Raw genomic sequence first — 19,917 nt, 5'->3', positions numbered from 1 at the left:
ACCCAAGAGAGGGGACATGACACTAGCCGTAGCTCTCTGCCCAAGGATATGCATGTACAACCCAAAGTGACCAAGTCAACTCATGCTCGATCCACATAGATGAATGCTCAAAGGGCAACAAAAGACATGACCACTTCCAATCGACCTAAGGACTTAACACCGCAATCCACCAAGGGTGGCCAGCCCACCAAACTAGCTGCTACTACTTCCAATCAAAGATCACAGCAGTCACAGCCCTTGGCTGTGACAATGCCCCATGTGGAACGTGTCCTTAGTAGTTTACCTATGGAGGAGGTGTCGCAACCAAACCCCTCGGCAACTCCAGCACTTTCAAGGTGCCTAAAGCCTAGGACGGAGGAGTCAAACGCAAGGGAGTTGGTTGAAAAGCTAGACTCTCCGAAAAGGGCGGCAGTTGTGCCCTCACAACTGGGCAAGGCTATTCAACAAACCACGGCTATGTCCCATAAGGACACACTAGAGAAGGGAAATACTGAGGCCCGCCGACCAAGCACATCAACGGTCGATATAGCCCAAGGTCCTGAGTCATCAAGAGAGGCACCTTCATTGACCAAGAAAAAGAGGAGAAAGCAGAGAAAACAGCAACATTTGCAGGTGGTTGTGGACCCCAAGAACATTGAGACGAAGGGCGCGAGAGAGCTGATGAATAAAGCATCGAGTCCATCCACCAATGAACCCACTGATGCCTCTCCTAATAGTGGTGAAACCTCAAACACATCCATGTGTTCTGAAAAACCAAAGCAACCGTTGTTACTAGGAAGATATCATTGCTAATTGCACATCTTAGCAAGGGAAATGTTTGTTATTTGGCATGAGTTCATCTGCAAGGAAAAAGAAGTTTAAATTGAACTGTATTGACTGAAAAGTAAATTGTCACAAGGATAGCAAAACTGTGACAAGACGATTAATATTACCTTCCAAAAGATATCCAAACCAATCTAAACATAGAAATATTCATACCCTAAGCACTTGACTACTTTCCTTATTGTAGGGTTTTAAAAAAAATCGTAAAGATAAAGAACCAAGGCTGTCCCGGAGATCCTTAAAAAGAAACCCTAGGCCCTACATACGTTAGCTTAAAGAATCTAAAACGGATTATTCCGTCACTGTCCCCGAGATCCTTAAAAAGAAACCCTAGGCCCGACATACGTCAGCTTAAAGAATCTAAAACGGATTATTCCATCGCAGGACTTGCGCAGCAAGTACGAAATCATTTAGCCTTGTGATTGATTCACAAGGAGAAAGGGTAAAAAAAAAAACCTCAACAAGGATGGCAGATCCCTACGCAAGTTGTCTTGCAAAAAGGACATATTTTTGGATATCCTTCTAAATAAGGAAAGTTGTAAACCGGAAACTAGCATATCTAAGGAACTTTAGGGTTGACCAAGTTGGGCTAATAAGGTACGCCCTACACCAGAATGTAAAGGATCTTGCCAATTTACAAGACACCTTGGGAACGAGTGCTGATACACTCAAAAGGAAAGAACACTTCCTTAGCAGTTTGCCAAACTACACGATTGACTAATGGAAATGTTTGTGCTTGCTAGAGATTTTAGGGCTCTGTTTGAATTATGAATTACAAATTAAATGAGTACCTATACTTCAGGTTAAAGGCTGAAGGAAGAGGCAGTTTCAGTTACCCCCAACTATCTGCCTAACCTTAACCAAGGGGGTTATTCACCGCGCCGGGAACGTGGACCAAACCCATCGTAAGAGGTCTCTCTGTTGAGCTCTACTTGGAGTAGGAGGATGCTTGGGTGCCAGGGGGGGCTCTGACCGTAAATCCCTCGCCTTTCGGATCCTGCACAAGAGGCTAACGTGACTCGGGATTGGATCTCGAGGCCCGCATACTAGTCTACGGGCAGAAGCTTGGAATAGTGATCACTATGGATTACTGGATAGCCTTCGGGCAGATTATGGACAAGCCTACGGGCGGAAATCCTTGTACTTCAAAGATAAAATGATGAAATGTTAAAAAAAGAACTTGCTTGATATTGTTTTTCTATGTCACGTGATAAGATTATGTGAAGGAACCAGTGCTTAACAGGATTAATTAAAGAAGCTGATTATTATATGTCAAATTAATGTGTTAGATAATTACATAACCAAAAAAAACTGAGGAAAGTGCGGAGGATGGGCCATGGGTCCGTCCTACGGTTGGGTGGTCCCGGTTAGCCGGGAACTTTTCTCAAAAATCTCGAAGAACAGCGGGATGATCATCAAAACGAATAACGAGAGCGATGACCTAGAGTTACGTCTTACTAGATTTACGTTGTTTTAGGGGAATGGAATGGGACTATGCCTTATGGCAGAGAGGTTGAGCCTTGCATCCCTCTCGTTTCCCATTCTCCTTGAACCAAGTGCAGCGTAAATCCGCTTCGGACCTGGCGTTTCTGCGTAAAGTAGTTCGCTCGGGTCTGACGCTAGTTGTTGTTAGCTAATGACCAATCAAGAAAACACTAATTCCGATCGATCCTAAGTGGGAACGGCCAGGATACTTCCGCTACGTGGCAGACGCGGAAAGACCTAGATCGCAAAACCCGTAACATTCCATGGGAGTGTCAGGCAGAGTTTTCTAGACATCCTTTCCGATGGACTGCTAAGACGTGTCCTGGATGATACTAGGGGACACGTTACAGATATACCCGTCGGTCGAATGGTTCTAGGCAGAGGTGCTAATCGAGTAATAGTCAATGCTTACCTTGAGTCTCCTCAGAGTGAGAGAGCTCCTTTATCCTCTACTGAATTAGAGACAATAGATGATCCATTTGGTAGTGAGACATCATCCAGTGATGAATCTAAAGAAGGGTCCACTACAAAGGATATTTATCAGATAACTCTAAATGAGCCGATAGAGCCGCAAGATAGGATAAGAGATGCGGATGTGATTGAGTTGGACCTTGGCATGCCAAATGATTCGCAGACAATTAAACTAGGTTCCATGCTCAGTTCAGTAGAAAGGGAGGACTATGTGTCCTTGATTCAAGAATTCTGCGACATCTTTGCTTGGAGTTATGATGAGCTGAGAGGTATTTCTCCCAGCCTAGCTATTCATACAATTCTTGTAAAAGAAGGCAGTCGTCTTGTGCGTCAAAAATTAAAGCATATGCCTTTTGAATTTAGGGATGGGCTATTTGAGGAGTTACAAAAGTTACGGAAAGCTAGTTTAATCTTCCCGGTACAGCACATAGAATGGTGTTCACCAGTTGTCATCAGGAAGAAGAAAAACAACCAGATCTGCCTATGTGTAGATTTTAGAGAGCTGAATAAGCAGACGGTTAAGGATTACTACCCTTTGCCATTCATTGACCTGATTTTGGATCAATTAGCGGGTAGGGAAATATATTCATTTATGGATTTCTTTGCAGGATACAACCAGATGGCAATTGCAAAAGAGGATAAGTTGAAAACAAATTTTATTACTGTCTTTGGTACTTTTGTGTACCATGTGATGGCCTTTGGTTTGTGCAATGCACCTGGATCATGGTAGCAAACAGTAGACAAAACCTTTGGTGGCATCTCCCTAGATGAGTTGAAAGTATTTATTGATGACTTGGGGGCAGCCACTATAAGGGAAAGGATGTTGATTATCTTAAGAAAATGCTTTGAGCGCTCCAGACAATTTTGTATCGCTGTTAATCCACAGAAGTGTGTCTTTGGAGTGCCTTATGGGCTATTGCTAGGCCATGTGGTCAGTAAAGTAGTACCTGTAGTATGCAGTGGCGGGTACTGTCAGTGTAGTAATACACGGGTTGCTAGGTGGAGCCACCTTTACCTCCAACAACCTCCCACTTAAAGGCAAATCTGCCCCAATGAGAAGTGAAAAGAAAAAAGAAAAGACAGTACAACATACACATATACAACAAGATGAGGAAAAATGTCATCTCATCCAATGCCCATCAATCTCTTGAGGAAGGCAAAGCGCTTAGGATTGAGGCTTTTCGTGAGCAGATTTGTAGGATTTTTGTTAATGGAGATCTTGACAAGGTCAATAGACGTGTCCTCCACGACCCCAGGTATAAAGTGATACCTCACCTCAATGTGTCTCATCTTTGCATGGAAGACCGCATTCTTGGCTAGCTAAATAGCACTCATAGAATCCGAATGCAGCATAGGTATAGTATCATTATCAAGGTCATGAACCAAACGGCCCAACCATATGGTTTCCTTGCAAGCCTCAGTGGTTGCAACATACTCGGTCTCAATGGTAGAGAGAGCCGTATACATCTGAACCTTGGATATCCAAGAGAAAACACCTCTAGCAGAGGTGAATACATAGCCAGAAGTGGACTTCCTACTATCTGCATGTCTTGCATAATCGGAGTCTATGTATTCCACAACTCTAGTATCCTGGTTGCCATAGTAAATACACATATCTTCTATGCCTTTTAGGTATCTCATGATACCCTTCACGGCATCCCAATGTTTCTTACCAGGTGTAGCTATATAGTGTGCCACAACACCAACTGCAAAGGTAATATCTAGATGAGTGTCTATCATGGCATACATCAAACTATGCAGAAACGCACAAGGAATTTATGAATGTACTCCCTCTAGAAGAGGTAGAGTAGTGCTTGATGCCTATCACGCTTAATGCACATACCAAGAATGTGAGAGGCATGTCCCAAATCCTTCATCTCAAAGCTCTTCTTCAGCTGAGATTTAAGAGCATCGTGAGATTTCCTTGCTATCAGCATATCATCCACATAAAGTTCCAAAATAAGCAATGAGCCATCACGAGCTTTCTTCGTGTAAAGACACGGATCCATAGCATTCCTGGTGCAGCCTTGTGATACCACTCCCTAGGTGCTTGCTTCAAGCCATAAAGATTTTACTTCAATTTGCACACTAGGTGTGCTAGGTTCTGCAAAGCCCTTAGGCTACTCCATGTAAATCTCATCATTAAAGGTAATACCCTGTGAAGTCAAGTTCTTGAGAATATCATGGAACAGGTTCAAGTGAGCAGACATCGTCATATTCTCCTTCATGGGCACGTCCATAAGTTGCTTCAACCAATACATTTGACTTGCTAGACTTTTCTTATCATAGAGGTTTTTTTATATTATCCCAAAGTTGCCAAGCACTCTATGCTTCCTCAACCACATTGTAATGCACATGTTCAGTGAGAGACAAGATGAGGGTGGACTTGCATAAGTCATCAAGCTCATCCTATTCGTAATTAGTCATAGTTTTAGGTTGCTTGCCATGCATCCTTAGTGGCTTTATCTGCAATTTCTGCACCAATACTTGCAAACTTAGCTCTTCCAATAGGCATAATTTGTACCATCAAGCTTAGTGATGTTGAAGATATCACTTTAATGGAAGAAGAACCTATAATTTAGTCCAAAACGCTATAGGTAGTTCAAATTTTCTTGTTGTTTTCTGTTGTAAACAGCCAAAATACCATCAATATAAAGGAAAAATAACCACGAACTGATAACTAATAATGCCACCACCAAGTACCATCAAAAGTACATAAAATCACGATGATTTAGCATGAAAATTCCACATCAGTCCTCCATGCATAACTGCTTGCTGTAAAAAACTACAACCATGTACAATGAGAGCAAACTATAGGCAAAATTAATGCACCAAGTCAACCACTAATTGTCAAAGCATAACCAGCATCAAGCGGGCATATATCTGCATATGACAGTCATACAGACATCAAGCAAACACCCAAGCATGTCAAACGAATCCGTTAATAAGATGGCACACTCCCTGATAATAGGGTAAAGTGTACACAACATTGGAAAGACCTGACACAAAGAGGTGTATGCTCAGGGAGTGCAAAGCCCAAATTAGCCCAAGTACATCTATGCGGACCATGGCATATCAACCATGCAACATACAACTGAAGAAGATCCCAGTCTCAAAATACTCAAAGCTCAAAAGCATAAACCACCTGCTCAATGTTTGTCAAGCATCCAAAAATGCTTCCACTTGCACAAAAGCCATATGGATCAAGCCAAGAAGCTCAAGAAAGGCATATGAGAGCACCAGTGAGACGAAAGATCCAAGACCAGACATCAATAAGACATCATGAGCATATAGGCTATGTAGCCTCCAATTATAGCATCCGTAGACATCAACTGTATCCCAAATGCAACTTTGGCAAGGCAAGAAATATTCCAAGTAAGTTCTAGAAATCTAGATGCAAGCCAAGACAAGGCGCTAGTAGCAATTGGCTCCAAACAATGTAACTAGCATGTAGTAGTGGCATAGACCAAGCATGTCAAGACCGGTCAGACATAGGTCACATACATGCCATATCTACATCAAACACTAAGCATCAAATGCATTCCAAAGCTGAGCTTAAGATCAAATGAAGATGCAGAACCAAAGACAAGCTCGATGTCATACCCCGAAGGTCAGTACTTCATTGCATATCCCAAAGACATAGCCTGAAACCAATATGCTAACCAAACATGAAGTAATAGGCTTCAGCCCACTATTTTACAATAGTGATTTATTGTTCAAAACTGAGTGTTTTCAACAAGAAAATCAGTCCAAAATGATGGCATACTATATGCCTTGCATCCCCCAAACAATCAAGCATCAATATGTATACCAAACTGGTTAAGTAGAAGTGTCAAAACAAGCATAGCATTGAATGCCAATGTTACTTTTGCATAACATGATTGTGGGATTGCTCTAAATAGTCTTGGGAATTTAGAGATTAGACCCAAATCTGATGCCAATGATCAAGGAGGCTTCAACACATGTTAGAGACCATTGCCAAGTGCATTGCCAAGCCCGATGAAGCATGACATAGCCATCACTGAGAGTAAGTGTGATGTTTTGTTATGCTATCCAGATCAACCAAAAAAATGGTGCGAATTTGCTGATGTATGCTTCTTCTACTGTACATCTATGTGGCCTCAACAATAATGCTTAGAGGCTCCAAGGGGTGCCCAGGGAGGCACACAACAAGCCTCAAGTGCCCAAATGCAAGAAAGAGCAAGATACAAGCTCTAAGGGTTTGAGCTATGGTTGCCCTATTGGATGAAACCTGAGAATGGAATAAAAGCATTGAAAGAACACTTCAATACCTCTGTAGCAATGTCTTAAGGGTGCCTCAATAGGCTAGGAAGGTGCTCCGGGAAGCTGAGGAGTGACGAGAGCTCGGGAAGGTTGGCTATGGCTACCGGGAAGAAGACCTAATTCTGTAGGTATTGGAATGGAAGCTAAGAACTCCACGAACCAAGCTTGGAAAGTTGAGAAGCCAAACTGTGATACCAGTTGAAAGGTGAGAACGATCAAAGCTTGCTTGGAAGTGAGCTATAGCAAAGAGAAAGAGCAAGAAGAGAGAGAGACACAAATGGAAACTCCAATAGTCACAATGTGTGATCGGGTCTTTCTTTATTCAAACTGTCACTAAAAGAATAAAGAATAAAGTGATGGTGATGGGCACCCACCACCTTTAGTGTGCAATGGTGGGTACTGTCAGTGTAGTAATACACGGGCGGCTAGGTGGAGGCACCTTTATCCCCAACAAGAAAACTATGCCAGTTGACCTAGATGCCATCTCCACTATGCTGAGGGTGATGGCCAAATCAGGGGATCCTATGGTGCCCTTACCAAGTATATTCCATGCCCTAGGATGAGAGATATTGGAAGCACATTGCCACAAATTTCTCAAAGATCAGGGTCATTGTTGACCTTCCACCCCCAACTGATTACAAGGGCGTTCAGTGCTTCATAGGACATACAGGGTATTATTGACGGTTCGTGTTGAACTATGCATTGATTGCTAGACCTCTATACAAGCTCTTGATCATATTTAAATGGACCGAGGAACGCCAACATGCGTATGAGGAACTAGAAAAGGCTCTGACAACAACACCAATTCTATGAGCCCCAAATTGGGCACTCACGTTCCATGTGCACATTGATGCTTCAAAATTCAATGTAAGAGCGGTGTTGTGCCAACCTAGTAAACACAATCTAGTTTGCCCAGTAAGCTTTGCTAGCAGACAAATCACTGAGATCAAAATGAATTACTCAACAATGGAGAGAGAGGGCTTGGCCACGGTGTTTGTTGTAAAGAAATTTCGGCAGTATCTTCTGGCTATGCCTTTTACCTTCTTTGTTGACCATCAAGCCTTGTCGTATCTGGTTAACAAAACTTGTGCTACCAGGACACATTTCTAGATGGCTACTTGTGCTTTTGGAGTTTGACTTCTCCATGGTGGTGTGTAAAGGGAAGTATCATTACATGGCTAACCATGTCTCACATCCCCACAGGAGAATTTGTTGGGCAAGGCATTGTAGAGGAACTGCTGGACACACATCTATTCAACTTGTCCAGTGAAAGGGATTTGTTTAGAGCTGACATGACACCATATTGGTGGGCAGATGACATAGTTCAAGTGCTTGAGCACAAACTATTGGAATGACCAATAGAAAAGGCCCAACTTAGGTAGCTCATTGTGAAGATCCAACCCTATCAGTTGTAGCTAGCCAACCCTACAGGTTGGGACAAGATGGGTTACTACGCAGATGCGTGTATGAGCATGAGATGCATGATGTACTGATAGAGTCACATGGTGGAATCGCAAGAGGACATTTCAGTGGAGACGCGCCTGATTGCGCCAATCTGTCTTTTTTATGAAAATCCCATAATTGGCTGAAAAAACAACTTGCTTTTTGCATGCCATCCTAATCTTGAAGATTTTCTAACTTTTTCACATTTTTACAATAAATAATATAAAAAATAGGCTAAAATTATCCAAAAATCTATTATTTTTGGATAATCCATGAAACTCGCACTAATACTAATGACTTAGATCACATTGACTCTCTTGATTAATAAGAAGTTGGATGATGATGCATTCCATGCTTTTTCACATTGTGTCCACATAGCATCATGACAACGGTTGACTACACATAAAGCTTCGAGAGTCAGATATTGGTGGCCATCCATTTTCCAAGATTCTTTCGCATATGTCAAGAGAGATGATACATGTGAGAGACATGATAGTACGGAGAATAGGAAGTGCCCACTAACTTATATCATCATGGCTATACTACCATTCGAGAAGTGGGGCATTGATTTAGTTGGACCTATACATCCTTCATTAACTACTACACACAAGGGTTATATCATTGTGGCAACAAACTACTTTACAAAGTGGTATGAAGCTCAAGCTATGATGAAGGATAATGCCAAGGAGGTGGCTAGTTTTATTATGAAAGAAATTGTGTGCCTCTTCGATCCACCGTGAACGAGTTGGTGTTTGATTGTAGGATACACTTTTTGAAAAAGGTCATAGAAGCCTTATAGAAGTGCTAAAATTTAAACATAATAAAACTAGCCCGTATAATCTGCAAGCAAATGGACAAGTGGAGAGTACCAATAAAGAGCTTGTGAGGATTTTATCCAATATAGTATCTAAGGGTAAGTGCAATTTGGATAAGAAACTTTATGTGGCTATCTAGGCTTATAACACGACATTCAAGAGAGCAACATGCCACACGCCATTCAAGTTGTTATATGGGGAGGAGTGTGTCTTGCCCTTGGAAATCAAGTTATGGCACTGTAAGGTTTGCTCTAAATCATTAATTTGGTGAGGTAGAAATCGTTGCAAGAAAGGTTTGTTTCTCTAGTGCATCTTGATGAAATCCAATTGTAGACTTTGTTACATCAAGAAGTAGAGAAGAAGAGGATGAAAGCACTCCATGACCTTCAAGCTTAAAAATATAAATTTGTGAAGGGTTAGTTGGTACTATATTATGATGCTTGTCATGATTTATTTCCTAGCAAGCTAGAACCTAAATGGGATGGCCCATATAAGATCATTCAAATAGGAAAGAATGGCTCTATAGTCCTTTTAAAGGATTTGCAAGGGGGTAGAGTTTAAAAATAAAGTGAAATTTAATAAGTTGAAGTCTTACTATGTGTAAAAACTTACATCAAACTTAGTACCTTTACAAGTCTTTCAGGATCTAGCTTAAACCTCTAGTGGGTACCAAGAAAATTGGATGGGTAGAATTATTCCTTATCTTGAACATCCGTATTTAGAGTAATGTTACCACCAAGGTCGCGTGACCTTGTGGTAAAGGTTATCATATCACTAAGTAGCAAGATGGATTTTTTACTTGGGATATTAAGATCTACTGCCACCATTGTCACAGGGTTTTTGTTAGCGTCCCTATTGAGTTTGGTGAGGAGAACGAGGGATTGTACATGTTATACATCCTCTCTCTTGTCCTCTCTCTTGGCTCGACTTTGATTATCATAAGTACGAGTAGGCTTATCAATATGGCATGGCCTATCCATGAAGATTGGGTCTATACTATGTATTTTGACAGCGCTTCTCAAGGACCTGCTAAATATGCGAGTGTGGGAGTGATCATTAAAGATTTCCAACATAAAATTATTATGAAAATTGGAGTGTATCTAGGAAACTCTTTTACTAATAATAAGGCAGAATACAAGTCCTTAATCATGGGGTTGAATATAGCCTGACGTGGTGGTACGTGCCATTTATTAGTTGAAGGTGACTCACAACTAGTGATCAACTAATTGAAATGGGACCTATAGTGTGAGGGATCCATTCTGGGGATGTACCATCCTACAACCTTGGATATGTTGTAAATTTTTGAGACGGTGACTTGCCAACTGATTCCCTAATAGTGGAATTTCTTTGCAGATTCCCTGGCCAATTATGCTTTTTTTGAAGATGTCTTTTTTAATTGTGGTCATGAGGGGCTCTTATGAATGCCTTTAGATATTACCAAAAGACTACTATGGGGACTTCTTGCTGACATGTCTTATTTTAGTCGTCGATGGGGCTAGTTAGGTTATGAGTCAGGTAGCACTCTATCACCTTCCTTTTTTTTCATGGACACATAGGATCATTCAACATCATATTCATCAAACACCCCTTGCCATTTATGCAGGGGGGTTGGCCAATAGTTTGATGCACTTAGAGTAGGCCCTGAGCAGCCCATATCCTTGGTCTAGTTTCATGCTTCAATAAAGTTATGTGGGGACTAAGAGTTTGTTTTCAATAGTAAGCTACTTAATGGTATGGTTAGTGTTGTATTTATTAGGCCAAGAGGACCATTTCCATTAAGTTTAATGTTTCACCTCATTAGGCCAAAAGGGCCATGTATTTGTTTGGTGTAGGTACAATTAATGTTTTCTTGTTTTAGTGTTATACCATATAGATTTGATGGAGTACCTAGAGTGAGCCTCTCATTGGACTAATGCTTCTCATGGCCAAGTCTAGGTGATATCCTTCCTTCATGAGTTCTTTCTCTTTATGTTGAATGGCTATGTGTATGTGGGGATTTCTATTTTGTTGGAAATTGGCAACCAAGGCATGAAGTCCCACGCTTAGATTATGTGTGTCTACGAAGGGCCAAGCAATCATCTGCCTCTTGTGAAGATGTTGTTGAGCACTCTAAGATTTGTTTTAGAAGGTAGTCCTAGTGACCCTATTTTGCTAGCCTGCTATAGGCAGATGTTCCTAGGAATTTTTGTTAGTTGTGAGGTAGCTAGACAAGTCTATCAAATAAAAGAAAGAGAATAAATAATGCATATATTTAAAGATTATAGTATATGGTGATGTGTAAAGAGGGGTTTTAACCCCTAAACAAAATAAAAAGAAATGAAACAAAAGAAAAATCAAAGAGCAGATAATCATCACCTTGTGAAGGCTTGATAGATTTTTTGGGGATGAGTCAGACCTTGGGCCTAATGCCTTATCTTCCTAGGGGTGATGTCTAGCCGAATAAAATAAATAAGGATTGTTGGAGTGAAAATAAAAGTGAGCGGAAAGGAAAAAGGATTTAGTGTTGCCTTGTGAGGGCTTGGTAAGTTCTTGGGTACCGAGTGAAGGCTTGAGGCCGATGCCTTGTTCTTCTTGGGTCACTACACTCAGCTCCCTCCTTGTTACATGCACGTGTATCAAGTCTTAAAGTATTAAAACATGATGAATCAAAATCATTTGACAATGTAAAACTAAGCTATAGGTGTCCTCACCTAGTAGGAGTTCCTGGTCCGGTTGTCCTAGGGTCGTTAGGTAGTTCAGACTACCACTTAGGATGACTTCTTTGATAGTTCTCTTCAGCCTGTCTATGTTGGAGCAATTGATAGCGACTAGCCCCTGGTTCTTTGTCAGGTTACTCTTATCATATCCCTTGTGGGTTTCATGCCTTGATTTTGTCAGGGGATAGGATAGGAGTTGTGTTTGCATTTTGTTGTGTATTCTTCTTTAAAGCAGCTTGATGCTCCTTATAGTTTCTTTATGTACAAATCAGTTCATGGATTCGGCAGATTGAGTCACCCTATTTCGTGATCGCCAATGAGAGCATAATTTAAACACCGAAAAAATGTCATACAAGTGTGAAATGATGCGAATTTAAGATGGAATATAAAGCTCGAGGAAAGCAGAAGATGCGGATCTGACAATTTTAAGTAACCATGAAAGAGGGGATTTCAAATTACTTTAAAAGACAGATATTGCAGTGGTTGTAGATTTTCATAATTTTTTCGAGTGTTGGATTTAAGCACGACAAATTCCTTGCAATTCAAGACTTCCAGATGGACACACCGAAATTTTCAAAATTGGAATTGGGTACCAGACGCTTGGGAGGAACTTGAGGCCAAGAGCACTTTGGGGGATCAAATTGTTCAAGATTTGAAAGGGTATGGCCTTTGGCATTTAGGGGGCCTTGGGCCCCAACCAAAAATTGATGATTTTGAGGAGGGAGTTTCAAATGATAATAAAAAAAAGGGGCCACCTACATTACACCATGTCTATTTGATGGAGAGGGGGGTTGGGATGTTGAACGCAACCCATCCAAATTTTTTCTCTAATTTTCCAGTCTCTAATCAGAAAATAGTGGACTATAGAGAAAATGCAGAAATTAATCTTTCTCTCACCTCCAATAGACCATTCATGTGGGAAATAGAAAGAGAAGAACATGATGAACAATGCTTATCCGGCATACGTCGGATTGTTGCAAGATTGAGAGAATGTTGAGAAGTGATGTCCAGCACTGTGTGGAGATTGATGTAGGTCTAATGGCTGTCCACACATTCAATTTTTGTGACCTGGAACACACAATTTAGCTGTATGTCCATTATATGAAGAAAATTTTCTTATTTTTTATGTTTTATAGTCCAAATGAAGTGCATATGGAATGAAATTTTATATGAACCTTTTTTGGCATGTTTTTAAGGGATTCAAGTGATAATACACAGAACTCATAGTTAAAGTTAGTCATTATTAATCATTTTAAGCCCGAAATGCGATATTTGAGTGAAAAAATAAGGGTTTTTATTTGTTTTGAGTAGAAAAATCATGTTCTTATGGGATGAAATGAAAGATAGTAGTAAATCTCAATAATCCTATTTAGGTTGAATTAAAAAATATGAAAATACCAGTAATTATGAATCAATAAATCAAGAAAAATAGATTTTATATGGGAAAAAATAAATTTTCTGTGCCAAAAATTATAGAAAATTATAAACGTGTATGTGGATGTATGTGGGCCTCAGGCATGTGGTTTAGCCTTAGCTTAGCCCTATTTCTATGTTATAGTGCATGATTTATTTTTTTTGACAACAAAATGACATGAGGACACTCTCTACACCTACCACCATAAGCACAACATTAAACAGTAGAGAGGGGAGGGGTTATGAGTGCTAAATATAGACTAAATTTTGGTTTTGATAATGTATATTACATATAGGACACATTTATTTTGAAAAAATTAAAGGGTTTAGTATAGCACGAGTATGCTCACTGTTGTCCCCTACGCAACAAGATAAATATGCTAGTAGTATAAAAATCATGAAAAGAATTGGTTGTGTACATTTGCATTGTTGATTTTATTAGCTAAATTGTCTGTACACTCATGGGCATTCACCTTTGCATCGCATTCCATATACATGAGTATCAGCTCTCCTGGATTGCATAACACTTGGTTTCCTAAATGTTGACCCACATTGAGAGCATGACAAGTCCCAAGCTATAGGGTTAGTACGTTCATTTCTTTGGGGTTTGATTCAATGAGGATTATACTTAGTATCCTCTCGAAAAAATTTCTTAAAGAGAGGACTATGTGTGTCGTATGGGTTTTATGCTAGGACATCACATCTTGGGGCCAATCCCCAAGGTGTAAGAGAGCTATAGTGGGGCAATGGCAGTCAACTAAGGGGTGCTCCATGTGTATGTGATGCGAGGTGCTAGTAGGCACATTTATGTTTGAGTACTCCTTGTGAGGAATTGGGAAGGGATCTGTTGGACTATAAATGGTACAAACATGTATTTAAGTTAGATCAGTGGGGTTAGCCTCGAGATGCTCCTGGCAACGAGGCCGTGGGGTGTTTTGATTGAGCATAGAGGCCCGAACTAGAGCCTTAGATCTAGTGTCGGGCCCATTTGTTTGCTTACACTAAAACTCACATTTATGCACGTGGATTAAATATGTGGAAGCCAAAACCCACAAGTGGTGGCTAGTTGGTCTACACTTGGGAAAACCCGCCAACCAAACCTATCCATTTTAACATGACTATCACCCATGGATTTAAGGTCCATCCACAAGATGTCTTGAAAATTTTTCCACTTAAAAATTTTGGGGTACAATTTTAAGTTAACTTTGTCATTATGAAATGGGTCGACTACAATCTATTACATGGACATCCTTGCATGTGGAAAGCAAGACTCATCAAATATTACAACAATGGCTTAGTCTTTCTAGGGAATAGGAAGGATGCATTATAGATAGAAATGGAGACTTTGAAAACATGTCAAATGGATCTAGATGCAATTTCTAGTATGGTAGGTGGAGACGCTGACTACCATCCTATCCAACCACCTCTCACAAATTACATTCGAGCCCTCGAGGATGAACATGACTAGATGCTCATACTTGATACTCTAGGATTGATGTTACAAAGGAACTTGAATATGAAGAAGGTCACGAATGCCCTAGTCAACAAGGAGTATGATAATCAACCATTCGTAGATTAGTCATCAATGTGGCTAAGAAATGTTATGGTAGATGTATTATATTGATGGTTATGTTTATCTAGCTTTGGCATTCAATAGTACCACAATGAACTTTTAATTGTTTCCTATATGAGAATGTGATTCCCCACTTATTAAAGTAGGGAATTATATATCACTACAGATAATTCCTATGTTCTTTCAATATTCCTTATATACACTACAAGGGTACACACATATAGCGACGCTAAGTAGCGACATTTTTTTTCGGCATCGGTATTAGCCTCGCTATTAGCATCGGTATCTGTATCTCTAAAAACGTCGGTAATAGCGATGCAAATACCGACGTTTTTAGAGATGCAAATACCGATGCTAATAGCGACGACATACTGCGGTAACATTTCACTGAAACCCGAACGTTTCTTTCATATGAGTGCGTGAAGGCGGAGAGAAAGAAAGGATTGTGAGCAAGAGAGGGAGGTGAGCAAGGGAGGTGAGCAAGGGAAGTGAGCAAGGAAGCAAGCCGTGAGCCACACGCGAGGAGAGGAGCATCGCCCACACGAAGAGGTCGTGGAAGAATAAGAGAGCATGATGGTATGCCCTGTTTTGGTTTCTTTACAATCTTTGTTTTGCTTTGCAATGTAGGTTAGAAAGTGTTGGTTTGTCTTCGATCTTTGTGTTGCTTTGCAATGTAGGTTAGGAAGTATTGAAAGAGAGAGAAATGGAAGCGTGTGTTTTCAAATTTTTTCTTGTGTTGGTTTTTATTCTTTGCAATGTAGGTACGAAAATGTATGTGTGTGAGCATAGTTTAGAGCCGACCTCAAAGATAGATAAGTTTAGAGCCAAACTCAAAGAGATAGGTATGAAAATTTTTTAAAAAAAGACCTGAAATATATATAGTGGAGTGGTCCCAATATACAATATAGAATTGTTATTAAATTATCATTCCATTACATTGCAGTCAAGATGTCTAGTACTCACGAGATCATGAGGGTTGGCTCAATCAACGTGTCCCCTGTCCATGCACGCAATGCAAATTGGCCATTCGTCGAAAACGTCGTTTATCCATAGAGCATGTGCAACGGTATGGAGAGTTTTTAGTTGAGATAATCGACCAAGCAGTCTTGAATTACGAGATTGCGGTAAGTTCTCTCTCATTACGTACTATATGACATGTAATTGATTTATGTATAACAGTTTGGGGCTATCTTAGAAGTTAGCTTCTTAACATCCTTTACATGGTCAGGGCCATGTCGATACATTGCAGTCCGCAGATCTCTTGCATCCAGTAAGACGGGTTCGTCTGTGCTCTATACAAATGCCGTCCAAGATAACTAATTGTCTCATAGAAGGTGATAACTCTCAACCCCCTTCTATGGGTGAGAATGCTAGAGACATGGACGATCCTCCTACTTTTTTGGAGCCCGAGTTAGAGGACATGATCGAATCATTGCTTCCGACGGACTCGGAATCCCAAGATCCTTTAATTGTGGAGGCTGCCATTCCATTGTATGATGGGAGTCGGGTATCCCATTTGAAGACACTTCTTGCATTGTTGAGCATACAAACAAAGTATGGATGGAGCGATGCGAGCGTGACAGAGCTATTCAGGTATATTATGATGTGTATGATTCTTTATTAAAAGCCATTAAAATGTGCTATGTAGTACTCTAATAACGTGCTTCATTGCAATTTGTAGAACGTTGAAATCTTACATTTTGCCTTCCCAAAACACGATGCCTGAGTCTCGTGACAATGCAAGACAAGTGCTGCGAAAGCTAGGCATGGATTATAATTGCATTGATGCTTGCCCCAATGATTGTGTTCTCTTCTAGGGAGAGTTTGAATTGTTGGCCACATGTCCCAAGTGCGGTGCAAACAGGTATCGAAATGACTTGCAAGGACAGACTATTCCGCAGAAGGTTTTGAGGCACTTTTCACTGATACTGGGTGTTCATCACATTTTTCTGACCAAGAGTTTTGTAAATTTGACTACATGGTATGCGGAAAATCGAACCATTGATGGTGTACAGCATATACGAGCTGACTCAGAAGCATGGCATCACATTGACGAGACTTTCCCTGACTTTGCAAAGGAGGCGAGGAATCTACGATTTGGTCTTGCCATGGATGGGGTAAATCCTTTTGGTTTATGTTCCACCTCCTATAGTGTATGGCACATGGTCCTTGTTAACTACAATATACCGCCATGGCTTTCCACCAAGAAAGGACACCTTTTGCTCAACTTGTTTGTGCCTGGACGATACAAAGTCAAGAATATGGATATCTACCTCTCTCCACTGATTGATGAGCTAAAGGAGTTGTGGGAGGGAATTGTAGTGGAGGACATGAGCAAACATATTGAAGGCGATCCGCAACTATAAGGGCAATTCTTATGGGGACCATGCATGACTTTCTAGGTTATGGAGAATGCTCTGGTAAAGCATGTTTTCTTATTTTTCTAGTTTTCTTTGAGCGATGTTGGTGTTATGACATGCCTCATTGTACATGTGTGTTCTGCAGGGCTAGTCACGTCAAGTTACCATGCATGTCCTCTGTGTGAACCAAGGTTGGATTCTCGTATGTCAAAATCTATGAAGAAGATGGTATTTGAGGGACATCGGGATTTTTTGCCAGAGGGTCATGTCATGAGAGAAGGATTTCTTGGTCGCCCTCCTACGAGAATGAACACACTGAGCTGGTTTGATCGCAGGATGGTGGACCAAGACTAGCTTCCCAATGGAATGCAATGCTTCTCAGTTTTCTATGAGCTGACTCATTGGAAAAAACTAAAAATTAACCACCTTTTAGATCCCATGCACATTTTTAAGAATGTGGGTAGCTTGCTATGGGACCACCTCACTGGGCAGCGAGACACACTAGGAGTGAGGATGGATTTGAAAGCAGTGGGAAAGATTGAACCATATTGGCATGTAAGTGGCGTCGACGGTCGAGTGCAATTGCCGTGCGCTCCTTGGGTTTTTTCTGGAAATGAAGTGCGACGAGTAAAGGAAAACATCAAGTCCTTTCGCACGCCGACTGGCCTAATGCGTTCTCTCAAGACAGCATTCACAAAGGATGACCAACTAATAGGACTCAAATCCCATGATTGGCATAAGATGTGTCAGGTATGTACGGTATGAGGCTGCGTATGGCATGATTCTGCATATTAGATTTCAGAATCTCCGTTTGTTTATACACAATGTTAATTACATGGTTTTCAGAGTTCGTATTGCCGATCACAATCGCGGGGTCTTTGACATCGGAGGTACGGACAGCCATTTACAAATTGTCCAAGTTGGTTCAGTTTGTCTCCCAAAAAGAGATTCACACATCATCGATTGAATCCGCGAAATGCATGGCAGTAGAGACTGCTTTTCTTTTGGAGAAGTATCTTCCCACTAGCATGCTCACGATACAAACCCATCTTCTAGTGCATATTGTAGATGAATTGCAGGTTGAGGTCCAATCCATAGTCGATGGATGTTTTTTCTTGAACGGTTTATGAAGACCTTAAAGGGATTCGTGCGACAACGGGCTCATCCTGAGGGTAGCATGGCTGAAGGTTGGTTAGTGTTGGAGGCCTTAGTGTACATTTCTGAGTGGTTGTCCACTGTGGACCGAGACAAAGGCTTGATATGGTCACTTAAGGAGGATAATCGTCTGAATGGAGATGTCCTAGTGGGAAACAGAATAGAGAGGAAGATGGATGCATCCATGGAGTCCAAGGTGAACCGATTTTGTATGCTACATAGCGCTACGATGGAGAAGTGGCTGCAACAGTATGAGGATGCTTGCGCTGAGCGAGAGTCTGCAAGATCTGACTTTCAACGGAGTACGCGGCAACGGCCCATTTGATATCCGAAGGGCTTAGAGGAGATGCCTCTACTCATGTCCACTAGATGGCTACATGAGGCCCTAACCAAAAAAGCATCTCAAGATGGAGAAACAGTTACTGAAGAAGAGTTGGACTTCTCACGTGGATGCAATCCCAAGGTATGCAATCCCAAGAAATTACAATCTATACTGCAAATCGCAACTAATATACTTGTTCTTCTCCCAGTATAAGGTCCATAGTGCAGCATGGTCAGATGGACAACATTTCAAAGTAGAGCACATCGACAAGTTACGCTCGACAATGGACTGTGGAGTGATGGCAATGTTTGAGCAGGAAAGCCGATGATGTGCCACACATCCAAACCGTGTAATTGCAGAGATGGAGTATTTCGGATGTTTACAGAGTATCCTTGTAGTGGACTATCGAAGTTTCTCCGTTACCATATTTGATGTGCAATGGTTCAAGGTTACTCTCGAAGGAGCAGGTGCAACTGTTTGGCGAGGGCCGAGTGGCTTTATTGAGATTGACTCAACGAAGAAGTGGACCGATTTGAGTGATACATTTGTTTTTCCAAATCACTACGAGTAGGTAAGCGTCCCTAATACTTGATGCGCTTTAGCAATCTCAAAGTGGACTTTTATACTAATCCTAATATGGATCAAGTCGTCTTTTTCCCTAATCCGCAACAACCTCAATGGTGGTATGTCATTCCCATGACATCTAGGAGTATCCCCGTGTTTGCCAGAACCCCCATACCGATCGTAGAAGAGACACCTTTAATAGCGGCAATGACAGAAGACATACAAGAAACTAGGATGAACTGCCTGGAGGACCAAGACATCTCACCTATGGAGATAGAGGAGATAGAGGATGGGTTTTTTGAAAATGAAGCAGAGTCCTCATTTTGTGGAGAATTTTGTATAGATCTCTCGGTGTATACTAAGCTATGTCAAGATGAGATTGTGGAACCCTAAACAAAAGTGACTCGATCAAAACGTTCCTCCCACTACAGCAATGCCACTTTTTGCAAATCAGTTAGGACAGTTTGTATGTTTTTGGAGTATGGTGTTTTGTATTATCTATTTTTTTTATTAT

The 19,917-nt window shown here is 41.0% G+C and overlaps 1 pseudogene; it reads left to right on the top strand.

The window, feature by feature from the left end:
• The window catches only part of LOC148042040 (uncharacterized), a 44,460-nt pseudogene extending 26,333 nt beyond the window's left edge, over positions 1 to 18,127 (top strand).
• The last annotated feature ends 1,790 nt before the right edge of the window (positions 18,128 to 19,917 follow it).

The sequence above is a fragment of the Lygodium microphyllum genome, chromosome 1, assembly GCF_053477565.2.
Source record: "Lygodium microphyllum isolate KBCC chromosome 1, Lygodium_microphyllum_v1.1.10, whole genome shotgun sequence".
NCBI lineage: Eukaryota > Viridiplantae > Streptophyta > Polypodiopsida > Schizaeales > Lygodiaceae > Lygodium > Lygodium microphyllum.
Note: the sequence above shows the minus strand (reverse complement) of the source record. Positions and strands in the feature narration are given on the sequence as shown.